A 20,138-nucleotide genomic window follows, 5' to 3' on the forward strand; every position below is an offset into this window, starting at 1 on the left:
GGACTATGTTTTGGATTTATGCTGAAAACAAAGCTGAAAATACAGAGATATTTTTGATATTGCTGAGCAGTGCTTCTGTAGAGTCAAAGCCTTTTCTGCTTCTCTCACCACCCCACTAGCAAGTGGTCTTGGGGAACACAAGAATTTGTGAGCAGACACAGTTGGTACAGTTGACTTCAAGTGACCAAAGGGATCATAGGATCACAGAGTTGTTGGGGTTGGAAGGGACCTCTGGAGATCATCTAGTCCATCACACTTGCTAAAGCAGGTTCACCCAGAGCAGATCACACAGGAATGTGTCCAGGCAGGTTTTGAATATATCCAGAGAAGGAGACTCCACAACCTCTTTGGGCAACCTGTTCCAGTGCTCTGTCACCCTCGAAGTAGAGAAGTTTCTCCTCATATTCAGATGGAACCTCCTTTGCTGCAGTCTGTCCCTGTTGCCCCTCATCCTATAATTGGGCACCATTGAAAACAGTCTGGTCCTATCCTCTTGACACCCACCCTTGAGAGATTTATAAACATTGATGAGATTCTGTCACAGCCTGAACAGACCCAGTTTAGTTGCCCATTGGTGTTTAGCCATGACACCTATACAGCTGAAATATAAACAACAAAGACTACAGGTTTTAAAATTTGGACCTAAACCTGTCTGTTAGACATTTTTCATGAGCTTTTAGGCATGACTTTCGAGTCCTGCAATCTTTCATCCATTGAAATTAAAATAAAGTAATCTGTTCAAGATAACGACATATCCTCATTCCCAGACTGTAAGCAGCATTAGGATTTATAGAAGGTTTAAGACTTTGACATATCCTTTATGAACTCTAATATTTCCCTCTTGTGTATTTTTTAACTTGGCTGCTTCAATTCCATATCATGCAAAAAGCAATAAGTAAATTTACTTTTTTCTTACTGACTTCACATTTCAAGAGACCCATCATGTTGGCTTGAAGTTGCAGCCCAGCTATGATTCTTAAGGAGTTTTCCTTGGAGGAAGAAAAATGTTTATTATTGTGATAAACATTCTTTATTGTCAAATGTAATGAGTGCCCAGACATTTAAGCCCCTTTTAATTTTTTTATTAAATTTGTTTGTATTAAAACTTATAAAGGATGAAACAACTCACACAGGCCTAAGGAACAAGAGCCCTGTAGCACCAGAGTGACACCATCAGCTCTTTCTTTGCTTTTTTCAGTCAGCTTCTACTACTGAAACATCATGAAAATAAATGTCTCCTTTCCCCCTACTTTTTTAACCAAGTAGAATGATAGTTCTCATACAAAAGGGGATGAGTCACTCCCAGCCTTTGAGCCATATTTGTGTCTCAAACTGTGCCTTTTGTACACAAAAATTATGACTGAAAAAGTCTGAGAATAGATTTCTAAAACAGGGGATGGATGTAGCTCATGTGGCTTCTTTTACTTTATTTCACTCATATCCCTTTATACATGGCATCCTTCATGGAATCATAAGATACATAGTAGAAAACTTAGCTCTTTTCACATAGGACATACCTGATTTGCCAAAATGACATGATACTGTTGCATTAGTAAGATGAAAGGCTTTTATCTTGCTCAGAGACACACATACTATAGTCATTTCAATAGATGAAATGTCAAAATACTTGGGAGTATCAGTTGTGACATATAGACAAGTAATTGCCTTGGGAAGCTCTGAGGTAGTGAGTTGAAGACACAGAAGGATGCAGATCTGACTAATGCAGATGCTGCATTTTACACCTTGTGGGGAGGTTGACACACACACAAAAAAGCAAACAAACAAAAAAAAACACCTAGCAATTTCTGTGAGAAATAAAGTACAACTGTAGGTATTTAAAAAATAAAATATCTTCACATTTAATCACAGACCTCCCTCACACTCATCCTTGTGAGATTGGTCCCACTTGTAAATATTTTATCAGTTACTATGGACATGTCAGTCCTTATTCTTACACAGTCCTGTGACTGACCAAGAGAACACAGTTGTGTTACATATGACATGGACTAACCTATTACAGTTTCATAAAATGAGGGAAAAATAAAATAAATTTAAAATGCAGATTATCCTGAAATACTACTTGAAGTAGTTTTTCTGGAATAAAATTTTAAACATTAATATTTTTAATGTAAAAGCTTGGCTGTAAGATATAAATATAATCAACATACTTTCCCTACAGAGTGAAATATGCTAAATATTTACATTAAAACTTGGACTAATGTATTGTATTAAAAAATAGTACTTGTTTACTGGATATATATTTATAGACACAGTTGATTTCAGTATTGATACCTGTGATAAATCCTTTTGCTCCAAAGTTTGTTTATTTAAGGTCTTTCTGTGTAGAATCTGTGCCCTTAGATTGCCTTAATTTCTCCAATTTGGAGGCCTCATGCTAGACAACATGGTAGAAATCAATAAAGTTTTTGTAAACTACTTGATTAACTTTCATTGACCTATGATAGAAATGTCAGACTTGTTTTTTGTTTGTCTGTTTGTTTCCTTCTCCTTTTATAATCAACAGTCCTTAAAAAATGGCTATAACAAATGCTAGGATGCAAGTACAAAAGATCATTTGTTTCAAGAATCTCAGATCAAAAGAACATTAAACTGGTTTAATATCTATGAAAAAAGATTAATGACCTTTTGGTAACCTTTGACATAGTGGTATAAAAATAAAATAAAAACTAAGGCTTATGGGTTTTTTTAGCATTCTAATTAAACAGAATTTTTGGTTGTGACTATTAGACAGTGATGCATCCTTTTGTTGGTATTCTGTTTGGAGTGACTTCTCATTAAGAAACCGAGGTAGTTAAAGTATATTAGTTACATTGATAAGCCTGTAAAATTCAGGACTTCATAATATATAAGCTCCATATTCAACTTCAGTTGTATCACTTATGTTATGAAAATTTCTTTAGAGCTTATAAAGCAGTCTTAGTCATGATTATAGCTAAGTTATAATAATTTTACTCATTCTTCAGCTGACTGCAATTACAACTCAGTTGAAAATCAACTCTAAAGTGTACATTCTGCATATTAATCATAATAAATTATAGAAGTTTATTCTTTAAAAGATTAGAAACAAACAAATCCCTGCAGTTTTTTTTTTTTTTATTTATCCTTTTAAAAAGTTCAGACTAGAGTAGCCAACATCATAAGGTAATTTAACTTTATCAACCTTCCCCTTTGTGAAGTTTTGACACATGCAAAATAGGATTTTACTAAAGCTTACTATTTGAGTCTTCAGCACCTATTAAAGCTGAAAGACTCTAGTATGACCATCTTTTTTCATCATCATTAATTGCCATTCAGGATTTTAAAAGTTTTTGCACAACAGAGATATGACTCTTACTGCATGTTAATTGGTTTAACCATACTGAGATCTAAGTCCCATTTATAAACAACTTGGTAAATCAGTAAACTCAGATTTAGAAATATTTAAAACAATATTCTAAATTCACCTGATGCAAATCAAATCCACCAGGTCAGCTAAATCAATAATCAACTATTTTGTCCTTGATAACATTGCCAAATTAATTTCCAACCAACCAGACTAAGGTTATCACAGGTCTGCTTCGGCTGCGATCAAGAGTTGAAGTTTCCTAAGCTGATAGACCATGTGACCAAGGTTGTCCTAAAGTATTATCTGAGGGAAAAACCTGTTCCTCAAACATGCTCATGTAGAACCCAAACTATATAACTTTATGAAGTTGTGTGAGGTTATCTGGGTTTCATTGAGCAAACTGTAGGACATTTACATCATCTTCATGTTGACAGCATCATTATTCTCCCATTACTTCAGAGCTAAAAATGGCCCCATACAGCTAGACCTACTCCAAAATATTTTACTGAAACTGAGTCCAGCCTCAGAAGTTTCTGCTTAAAATATTTTCTGTTTATGCGTGTCTTGCTGGCCAACATTGTAATCCAACAAAGTAGCAAATCACAAGGCTTTATTGCCTATTTTCTGAGCAGTAAATTCCAAATATCCTTTTCTGTAAAAGGTAATCACTTCTACAGTTCCCTCATAAATTCACAAGCAGCACTCAGAGTCCAAGTATTTATAGCACAGTTGTCAAAGTCTTACGATAGTCAATAATACCTTCAAAGTAAACATTTAAGTACTCTTTTACCTTGTGATTATTGATGTAATCTCAACAGAAGATCAGAAGTTAAAGAAAGTATATTGGAAGTTCTTACTTGTACGAGAGTCTCCCTTTAATTTGTTTGAGAGATGTTTGCTATGTTTAAAGTAGACACTGCAGTAGAAGGTAGGTTGACCCACACAGGGGGGTGATTTTTCTTTTAATTCTGGTGACAGTATCACATATCTGTATAAGGAAATTGCTCAGTTATATGATAAAAACGTGCTCTCCAGTTACCCACAGAATAAAACAGGGAGGTAATGACAGGTGGAGGACACTGAATACCCTTGTTCTACATCTACCATGGGAGCCATGAGCCTCTGGACACCACAATGAGTCAGCAGGAACTGCTCCCCACATCACCTTTGGGACTGAGAGGAGTCACTGCCTGGAGGTATGGGACACATTATTGGATGTATATGAAAAGCCTCTTGGGACTGTATGACTTACTACAGTATGTCTTGGGGAACCAGCAATAGGGAAATGGTGGTCCCTGGGGAGGAACAAAGGTGGCAAAAAAGAGACAAAACTGGATAAAAGAGGCCGGTCATGTGTGAAGAGGTCAGTAAGCTTGTCTGGCTTGCCCTACACCTGATCAACGCAGTCTGTTCTATCTTCTTATTTAGTACCATTTCTAACACTTTCCTAGGTGACAGCTTTCTATTCTGAGTTCATGTATGTCTATGGGATACAGCAGCTATTGTCAAAGTACAGGTTGGAGGGCCTGTGTGTTCATGCTACCAGGAAATGGAATGACTGTGGGTGTGCAAGTGTGATCACTAGTGAAGGTCAAGCTTGACCAGCTGGTGAGCAGGTAAAGTAGTGTGGGAACAAGGGTTTGAGTGGGTCTTGAATAGTGAGACCATGAAGGATTGGCTACTGGGGGACTAAGGGTGTGCTGGAGAGTTTGGTTGGAGGGGGGGGTGTGTATGTGTGTTTGTGTAAGTGTATGTGTGTGCCCTCATGTGTGTCTGTACCTGCACCTGGAGCAGTGCCGTGGCCTCAGGGTCTGCTACACCCAGGTGCCCATAAAAGGCAATACTGGGATCCAGTGGCAGCTCCTGGATGCACCGAGTGTTTAAGGCCCACTACTGACAGGGTCTGTATCGCACATATGTGTATATACTTTTTCACCAGTGGACCTCCATCCTGCTCATCCAAGACAGGAAAATAATTATGACGTTATTGTTGTTTGTGTTTCTGTGAGTGCTTTACATGTCTGTCTAATATGCGCGACCAGCCATGTACATCTGTATACCCGTTGTGTACACCTGTGCCTCAGCCTTACCACTGGGGTCATGAATACGTAACATCCTTGCCCCTGCTGGGCTACTAGGCTTGGCAACCTCTAACAAATACAAGCTAATGTTAAAGATTATCAAAAAAGTGGCACACCTTCTTTCAAAGAAGTGATTTTACCCTTTAGTCTAGAGAAATTAAGGAAAAAAGCAGAAAGAAAGCATAAACATGGAGTGTGTAATTCTGCGTATTTTTTTAGCATCCTTACCCATTCTTTTTAACCTCAGGACTGTCACTCCTGAATATCTCTCTTCCTTTCTTTATCTGTATGTTTTCTCTCCCTCATTTGCCTTAAAGAATGTAAACCATCTTTCACATACCTTTTTTTCCTTACTAATCCTAGGGACAAAGTCAAGCATCTCTGATACTAGATATTAATATATATTAAGAATTATCTAAACGTAACTCTTTTAAAGAACCATTGTGCATCTATTCCTTCTATTCTCTTTTGTGATGTCTCCTCATAAAACTTCTCCTCTTATAATACCGCAGCTTCTCAGAATTTGGTCACTGAACTACTATTTGTGACACTTTGTGGTACGTCATGCAAGTGTCCCACCAGTCTCACAGGCTTCCAGAGATTTTTATCTTGCAGAAAGCTTCAAATCTAAAATTCAATGAGATTCAAAACACACTTTGTTTAAGAAGAAGCTCATTAATCCAATTTCAAAGAAATCTTAAAGGACAATATTTTAAATATTTTTAGTTGGTGAATATATCTAATCTGCTTTGTATTAAAAGATAATGATAATAATTTAGTAAATAACATTTAAAATAGTCCATAGACAGAGAGAAAAACACATCAGGTCCAATGGAAGTAATATAGAAGGAAAATTCCAAACCTGAAAGTTTTACCCTAAAGCCAGAAACTTTCTGGTTTGACCCTAAAGTTTGCTGCACTTTTATGCTTTAGATGAATGACTTGAACTTGGCATGCTGCAACTGAACTTCAAAAACATAGTTGGGGAGGAGGCTCAAATCTTTCGAAGGTCATATTTCAAGAGAAAAAAGAGAGTGTATAGAGTCAAAGCTAAGGAATTTTGTTGATACCTTTGATTAAATCACACTGAGATTTCTCCTGATTAAAGAAAGTAAAAACTAAGCATATAAAAATCATCTCCACTCAGAAATGGTGTATTATAATATATTATAATTCCACAATATAAAAAGAGATATATATTTTCTTATTTAAATTAAAAAATTTTGACATTATCTAGTAAAAAACAAAACCAAAACCCCATTGAATAAAATGTGCTTTTTATTTCAAAAAAAATCAAGCAAGATCAACTACATCTCACCACTTTGAGTAGATTTTTCAGTATGATGTCTTATCAATTTTTTGCCAAGTTTTATATGCAACAATTATTATCTTACCTGTAACTTTTTCTCTGACAAAAATATTCTTGGCACTTGAGAAGGAGGTGGTGGATTTGATTGTATCAGGAAGTCTATTCCAATCTAATTATTTTCTGATAAATAAGACGAAGTTCCTAGATTACCAAATACACTTCGCAAGAGATAGTTAATCTATCTATTTACTGGAAAACATGAAAGCTGCAGTAGAGCAGGAAAGACTTTTTGATTACATATTTTTTACTAGAAGCAGTTGTATGTAAGTGCAAAGAATGGTTTGTTCTCCCGGGAAAGGATATCTTCTCTAGCATGACTGAGCCAGAGCATTGTTTGCATTCTTCTCTTGTGGTTTTATTGTCTTCTATGCTTCATATGATAAACCTTGCAAGAGTTAACTTGCTATTTATCTTTTTTTCTATGTCTTTACAGGCATGGAAAATCATTTGCTAATGATCATTCTATCACAGTAGAGAAAACACAAATCAAAATATTCTTAATCTAATTAAAAGCTATCTTTTTTTTTCCGTCTTCTATCTGTACTCCACATACTTTCATTCTAGAATTCACTGATCTCAAAACTTTTCTCTGGGATTTTCATTTAATGCTAAATGCTGATTCAGTATTGTGCTTGATGTTAAGTTTTACCTAGTCAGATCTTCTTCTTAAAAAAGAAAAAAAAAAAAAGAAAACATTATCATTGTGTTTAAGATTCCTCTGACTTTAATTTACACATGTAATAGTTGCCTTTTCTGCCTTGTCTTCCTCTACAGTACTTTGCACCACTTGACAGTTCACCCTAGATTAAGATAGGTATTTGCATTAATTACATGGTCAGTTGAAGTGGTCTATAATGAGCTTAGAATTAGGTAAATAACTTTGTTGTTTTTAAATTTAATGTGAATATGACACCTTCTGTATCACTGTGAAACTTTGAACTCAGCCTTTGCTGAAAAGATATAATTATTTGTGTTTGCCTAACACTGTCAAGTCAGCCCCTAAAATATCCTAGCTTTTTTTAATTACTATTTTTTTCCCTAGGAACTGGTTTTTATTTGTTTGTTTTGTTTGTTGGTTTCGTTTTGTTTTGTTTTTTAATAAAAATAGAAAGAATCAGGTAACTTACAGTTTTGAGAATGGAAAGGTCTTCAAACAGGTGGTGACCTGAAATGTTTGTGAAAGCAAGGAGGAAATATTCTCATCTCCCAGCCACTTGTTTCCTCCTTTTGCCTTTAGTGAGAAATAAATGTTGACACTGTCTCCATGAAACTCCTGATTACAGACTCATGTATAAAGGATCCAGAAATATATCGAAGGCCTCCCATTAGTTTTAAATTAGTGCGTTCTGTCTTTGTCATAGAAGGGCTATATGAGAAAAGTGGATTCACATACTTAGCGGTGACACTCTGTTATAACACACTATGGATTAGTAGTCAGGGCAAATGCCATTTTTGAGGATGAAATCTTTCACAATGCAGTTGACATTTACTTTGAATTCACAGAATTTAAAGATGAAAGTGAGAGAGAGAGGAAGATGGAAGCTCCATTAGCTTAACCAACTCACCTTCTGCCCACAAATTGCACTTCTTACAAAAGTGTTTTCTGGTATATTGTGCAGCCTAGTTTTAAATGTGTCAAAGTGCTGGAGCTTACGTCACTCTTCTGGGATCCCTCAGTGCTCCTAATTGGCTTACGTCTTACAAGAGCCAATACTGTAGAACTAAAAACCTGAAGGGCAAAGTTTAATTTCTGACCTTTAATTTTATTTCTGTAATTCGAACTGACTTCACTGCAGTAAGACTTGGTGAAATTTTTCAGCTTACATTCAGTCTCACCTTACTCCCCTCAACTTCTACCAAAGTATGCTGTAGCAAAAGTCTGTAGGCCTGCAAATATAAACTTCTGCTTAAAAATTGCTGCAAGTACTTTAAATAATTCAGTCACCTCAAATACAAATGGATTGTCCAAAATATGGAAAACCTGTCATAAGAAGAAATAAAAGAATGAAGACTAGGAACACATGACGAATTTTGTACTTCTCAAAAAATCATCTAAATCTCTCATTGGATTCAGTTTACCAATGCTGCTTTTACACACAGTGCATTACTTTGAGCAAGCATTCTGTTTCACTGGAGAATTGTCTTGAGCTTTCAGAAATGCATTTCATCTTGCATGAAATCAGAAATGTTTTTTTAACGTAAATTCACCAGAAAAATTTGGTGCATAACCATCATAATTTGTAATGACACTGTCAGAAGTTTATCAAGTAAGCAGTGGGAATTTTAATCAAGAAGGGTGGCCAGCTCTCCTTTTGCCTCAAACAACTAAAGAGCTGTCTTGGGATCTGTGCTAACACCAAGTTGGTTATCTACTCTATCCAATCAGATTAAGACTTAGTCTTCCACACTATGAGCAAGTCATCATCTGTTATCCAATTGTTCACCTTTTATGTAAAAGTATACATTAAACATGGAACAACCCTACCAGAAAGCCTACATGGATCAGTGGAGTTCCCTGAAAACATACCAGCTTGAGCTGAGCAACTCTCTAAGCACAGTTATGCAATGTATAAACCCTATGTATTAAATGCAACCATATTTTTATTGTTCTGCTTTTGTTTTTTTCCTTCCAAATCTTGCATATTTTACAGGATGGGAAAAACCATTTCTTTTTCTATCTATAACTTGAAACCTTTTTATCAGCCTGCTTCACTCATTCTTGCTTTGTTTCTTGGATCTCTGTCAGTGGAAATGAGCTGAACCAAAGCCAGAGTCTACGTACAGAAAAATACAACTTTCTTCTGAAGGCAGAAATGCTGACCACCCGTTTCTTACCTTGTTGCATACAGACAGTCAGGATTGCTAATGCTGCCTTGAACCACAAGATTTTTGGGCTGTATCCTTCCAAACAGCTGGGACAGTTACTTGAAGTGTGTAAACAGATGTACTTGTTGCACTCAATGCAGTCTTATTTATTCCTGAGCGGAGAACTATCGTATGATCCTCCAGTGCTATCAGCAGTAAAAGAGATTATAAGATTGAAATATTCTCTCCAATGCCAAATGTTTCCACATTCCTATAGGCTTCTCTCACCTGAATACCCAGCTTCAGGTAACTCTTAGTCCATTCCAGCTGGAGAAGAGACTTTTTTTTTTTTTTTTTTTTTTTAAAAAAAGAGTGTTAAACATTGTTAAGAAAACGTGCTAAGGAAAGTTCCATTTGCAAGTGTCCTGTGAGAAAAGTTTCCTGTTCCCCTGGGTCAGTGTGTTGAGTATAGAAAGAGATCTACAAATCTCTCATCTGTTAAACAGTTGAATCTGGCACACGGATGCTTATATTGCACTTATATTCACACACTTGCATATCTATAAGGAGATTCATTTCTGCCCACTGAAAAGAGTTCAATACTTGTTAAGAAGCCATTTTGAAATAAATTCTTAGAAAAAAACAGCATGCAGGTTTAAAGGAGAGTAGCAAAATGCTCGCTGATGCTAGAAAAGGCCTGTTTCTGCCAATTCAATCCCTTTTTTAGGAGATGAAAGTCTCTGAGTGAATAATTACTATGGGAAAAGTTGTGCATAGTCAGCTTTAGATTTTAGAATGAAAGCAAGAGGGAATTTGCATGATTTGCTGCACAAATAATTTCCCTTCTTTTAATACTCTATTTTTGAGGTCGTAGATGGTCATAAACATTTATTAAAATTTATTACTGGGTAATATTGAAACGTTGCTGGAAAATCACCACTACTACGGTAATATGAGTTCATTAACATAAGCTTGGTAATATTTGTTTATAAGGGAAGACAATATAAACATTTTTAATCACTTATATCCTAAAAAACTCACAGATGAGTTCCTGTGAATAGTTTCTTTTGGCTCAAGAAAAGGAGACAAGCCAGCAAGACAAAAGAAACATGACCTGGAAACATGGGTAATTTTAATGATTAGGGTGATCATTTTTTATTTCTACAGTAATAAGCCAGCTAGTAGAAGGTGGCCTGGACAGGGGTATATGCCTGTGTCTCTTTTCTCACCCATCAAAAAGAGTGTTTCCCATTCCTACTTTTATTTATGTGCACATGCACATATCTTCATCTGTTTGACTGCCCTGTAGTGATTTAAAATACCACAGGTGCACTAGAGAGCTAACAGTCCATCTAATCCCCCAGCCATATTTCAGAGATTATTAATAAATATGTGTCGAAAGCATGATTATGCATGAGACAAAACCATGAAATACTGTATTAGGAAGCAGGCCTGCAGAAAATGGAGAAAAACATTAGCTGAATTCTGTGTGGCCTTCGTTCTAGCAGTGTTAAAAAATGCTAGTTTGCTAAGAACAGAAAAGGCATATACACTATTCCTGCCTGAAATGAGCATTTATACAGACACATAGCATCAGGTATATGCTCACAAGTTCTGTGTAACTATAAAAAATAGAACCGCTCTGTTTATCTGAAAATAGCCTCTACAACCTAGGAAGCACTGGAAAAGCTTTGTGTATTGTAGCTTGATCTTTTCCTATACGTATTCCTAGAATGGACTGGAGTAGGACTACTCCTTCTGTACACGTGGACCTGACCATGATAACACGATTAAAGAAAAGAAAATCTGGTTCTGATTCATAATTGAAGGTATGACACTGACATTTATTCATCCAGTTTGCTGCTTTCTGGCACTTTGAGGTCACAGCAACAACTCATTATTTTCTGAGAGAAAAGCTGCATCAAAGGAATGAATATGCCAAATCTGTCCCTAACCTTTGTTAAACTGTCTGTTCTTTACAGTCTCCTAGAGCACCAACATCACCAAGATAGTTCCTAGGGCCTTTGATGAACAGATGTGTACAAACCATGTGTCTCTAATTCACTGGTGCACAAATAATTTCTTAGTGACTTGCTTCCCTTTGAGAATGCTGTTAACAAGCTGCCTCTACTTACTTGATCCTTGACCTTATAGCAGCTTTGGGCTTCTTGCTTTCCTTTCCGCTTGTGTCTGTAATGGGTTAGTGAGTTACAAGGTTAAAAAGGCAGGTGTGGAGGGATATAGAATTGATCACCTATTACAGGGAATGCCAGCAAACGAGCATGGAGTACTAAAATAAGGTAGTATCTCAGTCCAACCAAGCTAGTAATTGATTTCATTATTATGGAAGCATTTGAATTTTCCAGAGGTCATAAGCTATGTGTTTGCATAAAGGCCTCTTTGTCTCTAGGTGTCTGACCAGACATTTAACCCTAAACCAATATTTTGCTGCAGCAAATTATTTTCATTGGCCTAAAGACTCTTCTAAAAAAGGTTGTATAAAGACATTTCTGACAATGGTATAGTCACACAAGCTAGAAACAGAAGAAACAAGTGTCTGACTAGATCTTTGAGGTAAAAAAACCTTCAGTTGATATCTGGTTCCTGCTTTGACCACAGTGAATTTATTGTTGTGCTTATGTGATAATAATTATTAGAATCTACAAGCTTTAGTATAAGTAGTGCCAGACATTGGCCAAATGTGCTTGTACCTCTTATTAAACATACAAACTGCTGATTTAGATCAATATGTACTCTGATAGCTCAAGTGTCATATTTATCCTGGAGCCTAGCAGATTTTGGCTCTACTGATATATTACCATTCATGTTCTCTCAATGTCTGCTTCAAAAGTGTGGACAAGTGGCAGGACTGTCTATATTTACATATACAACTCTTTTTGAATATCATACTAAATGAGGACCCCACAGACACAGAAGAATATGAAGTGTAACTGCAACAAACACCCACTGTAGTAATTCTTGGTGGATCAGCCTACATACTGCTATTCAGAAAGATGAAAGATGTATGCTAAAAATTGTTGTATTCTGAGCGAAATACAAATTTAGACTAACTCTCCTTATAGAGACTGAAGTACCTTCTCTGACATCAATATTTAGCAATTATCACTCTCAATTAGATGGTCAGTTTCTTCCCACCGGGAAATTATAGCATTGAGTGTCAGTGGTCAGTTGGCAGTGCTTTCGATTAAAGAAAAGTTAAATCCCTTCACACCTACTTACATTGTGCCTATGCGTTCACCTCTCTTCAAGAGATGATTTCTGTAAGAGTGGAAAAAAATTTAGGAGGTGCTGAACAACAAACAATACTGAGACCTTCATGGGTTTTTGCAAAATCAAGTCCCGTGCTACCACAGAGAAAAAAAGGGAGTAAGGTTATTGCTTGTTAAGTATCAAAGTGGTTGTGTTTACCACTATATGGAGTCATGCACAAATGTCTGTTGTTCCTGGAGTCATTACAGGAAGAAATAATGAGCAGAGTTAAATGAAACATCACTTCGTTCTCCAGTAGGTCTTGTAGTCTCATTTTTGTCCCAGTAGCTATTGCTGAGGTGCCCTACGTAGGCATCAAGTAAGAGGACTAAGAAATTATTTTTGTATAAATGTATAAATTTTTGTATAAATGATTTTACCTTTTTGGTTATCCCAAAGGGAACTTGGTGAAGATGACAGGAGAGTGGTAAAAACAAACGACTGTGTCATTAGGATGAGCTGTCTGAAATATCAGAGAAGATAAAACACCATAGTTAATAATGGAGATCCAAGTTCAACCTCAGACTCCCTACATTCTTCAAATCAGGCTGCTGACCTGAGGTTGTCTTTCAACCCTGTCTGTCCTCTAGTGGGAAAAGGAAATGCAATATAAAGTTAGTCATTACCATAGGACTCTCCCTATTTCTACTGCTCCTTCACTTCTTCAAAGAAATTATTTTTCTGGGATTTCTGACTCATGGGAGCTCTGCCTCTGAGGAGAGAACAATGATTCCATAAGGATATCAATCTCCCACAGCTATGGTTTTAGGTAATATTCACTAAGATATAGGAGACAAAACTGAAGCAGTTTTGTTTCTTTTAGAGTTCATTAACCTGTGTCTTATACTACTGTCCCTTTCCATTATTATTAGTCCTAAATTTTTTACTTAAGTTGTTAATTTGTTATTGCCAACCTAGGGTCTGTGCAAAAAGTGGCAGGCAGAGGAGAAGTCTCTTCTAATTTTGACCTGATATCCCAGATTATATTGAGTTCTGTTTTCCAGTTGCCATACAACAGCAGATCCCAGTAAGAAGGCCTAGTTACTCTTCATCGGAATTGCTTTTAAGAATCTTCAGATTTAACAGCAATATAGACACCTTCAGGTTAAATGTGACTCAAGATTTATGGTTTTGGACAAGAAAATATAAGAAACAAAGGTGAAGTTTAAAACACTGTAAAAAACTCTGAGAAAAACTTATTTAAACCCTTTACAGTTAACAAATTGTTGTATTGGGCAGGTACATAAAAGCAGTCCTGAAACAAGTTATTTTAAATAAAGCATATGTTTAACAAGAAGCAAAATACTAATAAACTAATCATCATAGGCTGTTAGTTAAAATATTTTCATATTTTTAGAGGTTCTGCTTATCATTCCAATTCAAATATTCAGGATTAGGGATCAAGATTGCATAAATGCCTTAGAGATGTTTTGTTTGTTTGAATTTCTAAAAAGAGGATATGTCCATTTTATATGAAGTATTACTGCACAGGAGTTAGAAGAAAGCTTTTCTAAAACATACAAAAAAAAATAAAACATCAATGGAGGGAAATATTCTGTGATAAAGACAAGGAATGGTACAAATAGCCTTATTCTAACTCTGCTGTGCAAACAGAAATGTACCACCCAGTATGTGTGAAAAGAGGGAGGAAGGAAGTCTTAAGAATAAAGACAAACATCCCATGTGTAATTGTTTGTCCTAAATGGACTGTCTCTGAACACATTTCAGCATTCTTTGGTATTTTTGAATTTGTGCTGCTAATTTTTGTAATCTTTTGTCTATTTCAGGTGCAGTATCAATCTATATGAATGCTAGTGGAAGAATCTATAATCTTGCTCAGTTTTCTATCATTCTAAAAAATCACAGCCTAATTTTAAAACAGCTGAGGTAGAGAAATGTGCTCCATGGAGCCCTATGGGTTCATGAGGTTCTTTCTGGCTATTTTATTGTCAATTAAATAAGGCCATGAACAGTCAGATTTCAACTGTTCTTCATCTGAGTGAGAAGTTACACAAAATTACCTTCAGAGGTTCCTTCCAACTTAGAGTTTGTTAAAGCCATCTTCTTCTGGGACCACACAGAACCCTTCCACTGACCTTTTCCCATCATATTCTCCAAGCCACCACAAGAGTTAGAATCAGTGACGGTATGTGAACTTTAGGGCTTTGGGTTTGGGGTTTCCCAGAGAAACAGCAAATCTTGCAGTCAGTTTTGATATTCCCTTTGGAATTAATTTGCTTTGATAAGTTGCTCAGAAGTCAAAGGCAATTTAAACATTGCACAGACTCAGGCAGATTGAAGCACCAAGATATATGGGGGGATATTCAAACGCATAACAAAAAGTCAAAAACCAGTACTGTATAAATTTCTTTAACCCTCCAGAGTCAGAATCTATCTTTAGATAAGGAGGTGATTTTGGATCTTTTATAGCAGCAGATAGAGTTGACAGTGATTGATGTCAGTACTAGTTCTGTTTGTAAGCCTCAAACCTAAACTGGTCCTCTTGAGGTTACACTCAAAGCAGAGTGTATTGGGTATGCAGGTAACCCCTTATACAACACCTGCATTCAATAGTAACTAAATGCACAAAAGCAGATTCATGGCATGATTCTGTTTCCTAGTAGCCCCAGATAAGTCTATGCAGTTACAGTTCTAGGCCATGTGAACAGTTCAACAACATCCTAGTATTTTAATGAAGGCTTTTTGTCTAAGTGCCTTGGTTTATTCGAATGTTACAGGCAAATAATTTGGGGTGTGTCTGGAGCTAGTGCTATCCTGTCACTAAGTTGGCTAGAATAGCTAGAATTAACAGGCTAAATCATTAATGGGTGAAAAACTTTAAAAAATTGAAATAAATGTCTTTTATCTGGTTTAGCTCTGAAGTACCCAAGACCACTACCATTTTGAGAAGCAGAGACCGTAACTCTTTAATAACTCCAGTGTCTTAATTTTTAAGAAGTTTCAGCACTCAAGTAGAAGTAAAAATCTAATATTAGGGATGCTCCCTTCATAAACTGGTAGATTGTTTAGAAATTATATAAAATGTCTTAAAATTAAGAATAAAATATGTTAGATAGATTTAAATTAATGCTGGTGCTCGTCATTCAGCACTTCAAATAATGAAGCCACTTTCTTCAATTGGACATGGAATTAAGAGTCTAACCTAAGGCATTCGTTTTTTGTAAAAGAAAAAAAAACCCAAACAACAGAAATTTTATTCAGAAAGCCGTGGGAAAAAAAAAAAAAAAAAAGATCTGGGGAGTTTTTTGGGATGCACAAAGGACTTTTTGGTAGAACCTTTTATTTCAGCAATGTGTAACAGCTAGATTTGAAAATGCATTTTATACCTTGTAATCTAAGCATGTTTTCTTTAAAAACATGCAAGAAATTGCAAAATTCTTCACTGAAGGGAAAGTATATTTTCTATATTCCACCATTTTCTTTTGATTTGTACTACTAGCGGAAAAGAAATGTTACTATTCCAACTAAAGAAACTGTTATACTAATATCTACTTTTAAAGGGTCAATGGTTTGAGAAACAGAAAGACATAGTCTGAATCTGCATTCAAGCCACATGAAGCCCTTGAAAAAAGGGAAGAGATATTTGAAAGATCAACCAAAACTTTGTAGATTTACAATACAGCTCCCTTTTGGCTTGTAAGCGTTTGCCTCCAAAGATTTTCTTTCCAGTTTGTATCATTGATAGTCAAGACATTGCTTTATTTTTAACAAGCTAAACTATGAGAATAAAGGGGAATTTAGCTTTTATATACAAAAGAATTTATAGTCTGGAAAATTTTAATTGTGCTGAATCCTCAATATACCTTAAAGAAGATTTTCCTTGTCCAGCTTCTTTTGGACACTAGGAAGCATGAGTGCAACACATTCATTAGATACACACAGGTCCCGATTTTTTTGGTACTTTCTCATTTGCTTTAAATGTATAGCAACTCCAGGTAACTTCACTGAACAAAGCAGGATGAAAATATTGAGCCTAATTAGTTATTTTCCATCCTCATCCAGGAATTATCAGAAGCAACTATGAGTTTCAGTTTACTTTCTCAGACTAGAATCAACAAGACAAAAAAAGGCAACCTTCTTTCATGTATCCAGTTTTCAAAGTTTAGTTTCAGCAATAGCAAGGCAATAGTGACAGGAATATTCAACATTCTGACACAGAAATCAGTGTTCCTAACAGACCATCCTATGAACAATACTCAAGCTCTGCTTGTTCTCCCTTAGATCTATACAAGTCCAGGAGAAGGGCAGACAGGAAAGTATGCATAAATACTGAAGTTCACTTCATGTCAAGTAGAAGTCTTTTTAGCTTGTGGAAAAGGGGACAGCCTAAGAAAAGTAATAACAGATTTTTGCTGGAGTCGAAGGCAACCTAAAGTCCCAAATTCTGATCTCCTTTTTTTTTTTTTTTTCCCTTCATGCGTGCAAAATATTTTTCTTCTAATATGTCTTAGCTATAGGTCCCCTCTGACTTTTTTTTTTTTTTTTTTTTTCCTTAATGGCAGTACTGGAAAATTAGCATTTTCTATATCTGTTTTAAAATTCCAAATTCTTTCACACCTTCACAGTTTTAATAGAAAAATACATTGCTTCTTGCGTTATTTACCTTTGTGTATGCTTTTCAAATAGTTTAGTTTTCAGGAGAGGAAAATCTTCATTTTACTAATTCAGATGCTATATAAGAAGATCTACTCCTAAGGTGCCAGGTGGTCTGTGAGAGACTGTATTAGTGCAAACACATTTTATACTAGCATATCATCAAATAGTTCAAGAGAGGAAAGAAGTAATTTATTTTAAATGTCCATGAACACTTATGGAGAAATGTATGACATCTCTGAATACCAAATGAAATCATTATGATCAGACATACACTAATGAATATCGAAAGAACCTGTAATGAGAAGACCCTAAGCATTATTTTAATCAATTACGTCACAATACTATGAGTCTATACCAACAGTATTTGTAGGCTGTAAGCTCTACTCTGACTTTCAACTATATATATCTCTGTAATATACAGCTATATAATAAATATGCAAATATTTTTTTTTTCTCTAATGGAAAAGAGGTGCAGAAATTGCTATGTATTTGATACCTGTTCATACCAAGATGCAACTCCTTTATTCTTATTATTTTTTCAGTTGCTTGATACATATGATCCTTTAAAACAGAGGAAGAAAAGGTAAAAAATAACATTAATATATGAATAACATTAAGTTTTTCCATCAGAAGGTACAAGAAGATTGTCAGTTGGATACAGAAACTAGGACTGAAAAGAAGGATCTGTCAAGACATAGTGTGTTACATCTATCAAATAATAAACACGTCATTAGTACACATGTGTGTCACCTCCCGAACTCAAGATCAGTCACTGTATGGAAATAAAAGAGATAAACTTTACCTTTCTTTAGGTCAGATGAGTGCTTTTCATATGTGCTGTCTTTATCTCCTCCACCAAATTCCTTGACAACTTAGAATGGAAACATCATTGTTAAATGTGAAAGCCATACATTTAACGCATACTCACAAATACATTTTTCCATGACCTTTTAAGTATTGAGATTACAAAAAATAAACCAGAGCATGTCTCCACTGTGACTAAAGAAATCACATATATTTCCAGTTGTGCCATGACCAGTGTAGCTAGTGGAAATAGTCTTAACAGACTATTTCTTAGCAGAGGCGTTTTACCTTTCTAGTAGAATTGCTTCAAACTATATATATTTTTTTTTTCTTAAGCTGAAAGGGAAAGTGACCTCTGAATGCTTAAGAGAAAAAGTTCTAAAATGCAGCTTCTTAATGTAGCTTAATTGCACAAGACAATTCAGGTGCATTTGAAAAGGGAGTGAGATGAGGGAAGAAAGAATTTTGATAATGTTCACATCAGTAGATTTATTGCAGCAAAGCCAAACACAATAGTCAGAGTATCATTAGGTATCATTTGTTTGTTGCAAAGACCATCCAAACCAGACTTTCAATAGAATCACATAATGAAGACAAGATTTAGCTTATAATCTGTGATTGATGTTGAAGTTTATCACTGAGAATTTGACTTCTCATTTCTCTGATTAGTTTGCCAAACTTTTTCACAAAATGTGTCCCTTTGAATCAAGTTTTAAGTCAATGACATCAGTCATTTGCTATGTTTCTGCCTGCACAATAAAGAAAACTCAAGTAGCTAGTTACAATTTTGCAATAGATATTTTCGGCAGTGATGCTCTGATAATTATGGTAAAAATAAAGCCATGGACACCACCAGGCATTAACATGTTGATGACACAAGCAAGAGATTTTTCAAGAGAAACCATGTGTTCAACAACGTATTTTGTAAGATATTGAAAACTCAGACACTGGCTTTCCTAACAACATTCAGCCTTGCTTTTCACTTCTGATTACCTGCTTTTATTTATTTTTCATTCTTCAGCACAGTATCCATTATATTCCTTTTTTTCAGTTCTTATTCCTCATTCTACTCTATGCTAGTGGCAGATCAAAGTTTTAATTCTTCTGAAATCTCTCTTTATACTAACGCACATTAAATACATTTTCTATACTACTGTTAAAAGAGCAAAAGGACACTAAGGAAAACAAAATCACAAATGAATGAAATTGCATACATAATAGTCAATTTTTCATGCCCAAATTAGTGCCCTTCTCCAAGTCTCACTATTCATCTTCCCTTAAACTTCCCATATTCTTTATCACCTGGTCCTCTAAATCCATACACAGTGCAGCAGCATGAGAACACCATAAATGTAATTCTGAAAGTTATCCAAATCAGTCAATCAAAATCAATTACAATCTTCAAATGTACATCAATTCAGGCACTAACTTTATTCTCTGTAAACTAGACACATATTTAGACCACTGTCTTTGAAGAAAGATTTTGAAGATGTCTTGTGTTTTAATGTTATTTTCTTGTCATTGTTGATCTTCCCCAGCCTTTCCACATGTACATAAATATCAGGTTTGAGGAAGGAAACTAATACCTGTTTTCACATTTTTTTCCCTTTTCTTATTGTTGTTTCTGAATCCTAAAGTTCTACAATGGAAATTTTTTAAAAAGTTATATGAAGTTCACAACAACAAAACATCTCAAAAAAATCCATCAAAAAAATCCTGCACCTCATATTCTGTATAGTAGTATAGTATCTTGCACCCTGTAGGATTTTTGTAGTCCATTGCTTATTCTGAGGAACATCTAAAATTGAGGTTTATCCTGAAGTTGCAAAGCAGCCAGAAATTTTAT

The sequence above is a fragment of the Streptopelia decaocto genome (genome assembly GCF_964273445.1).
Source record: "Streptopelia decaocto genome assembly, chromosome: Z".
NCBI classification, from domain to species: Eukaryota; Metazoa; Chordata; class Aves; order Columbiformes; family Columbidae; genus Streptopelia; species Streptopelia decaocto.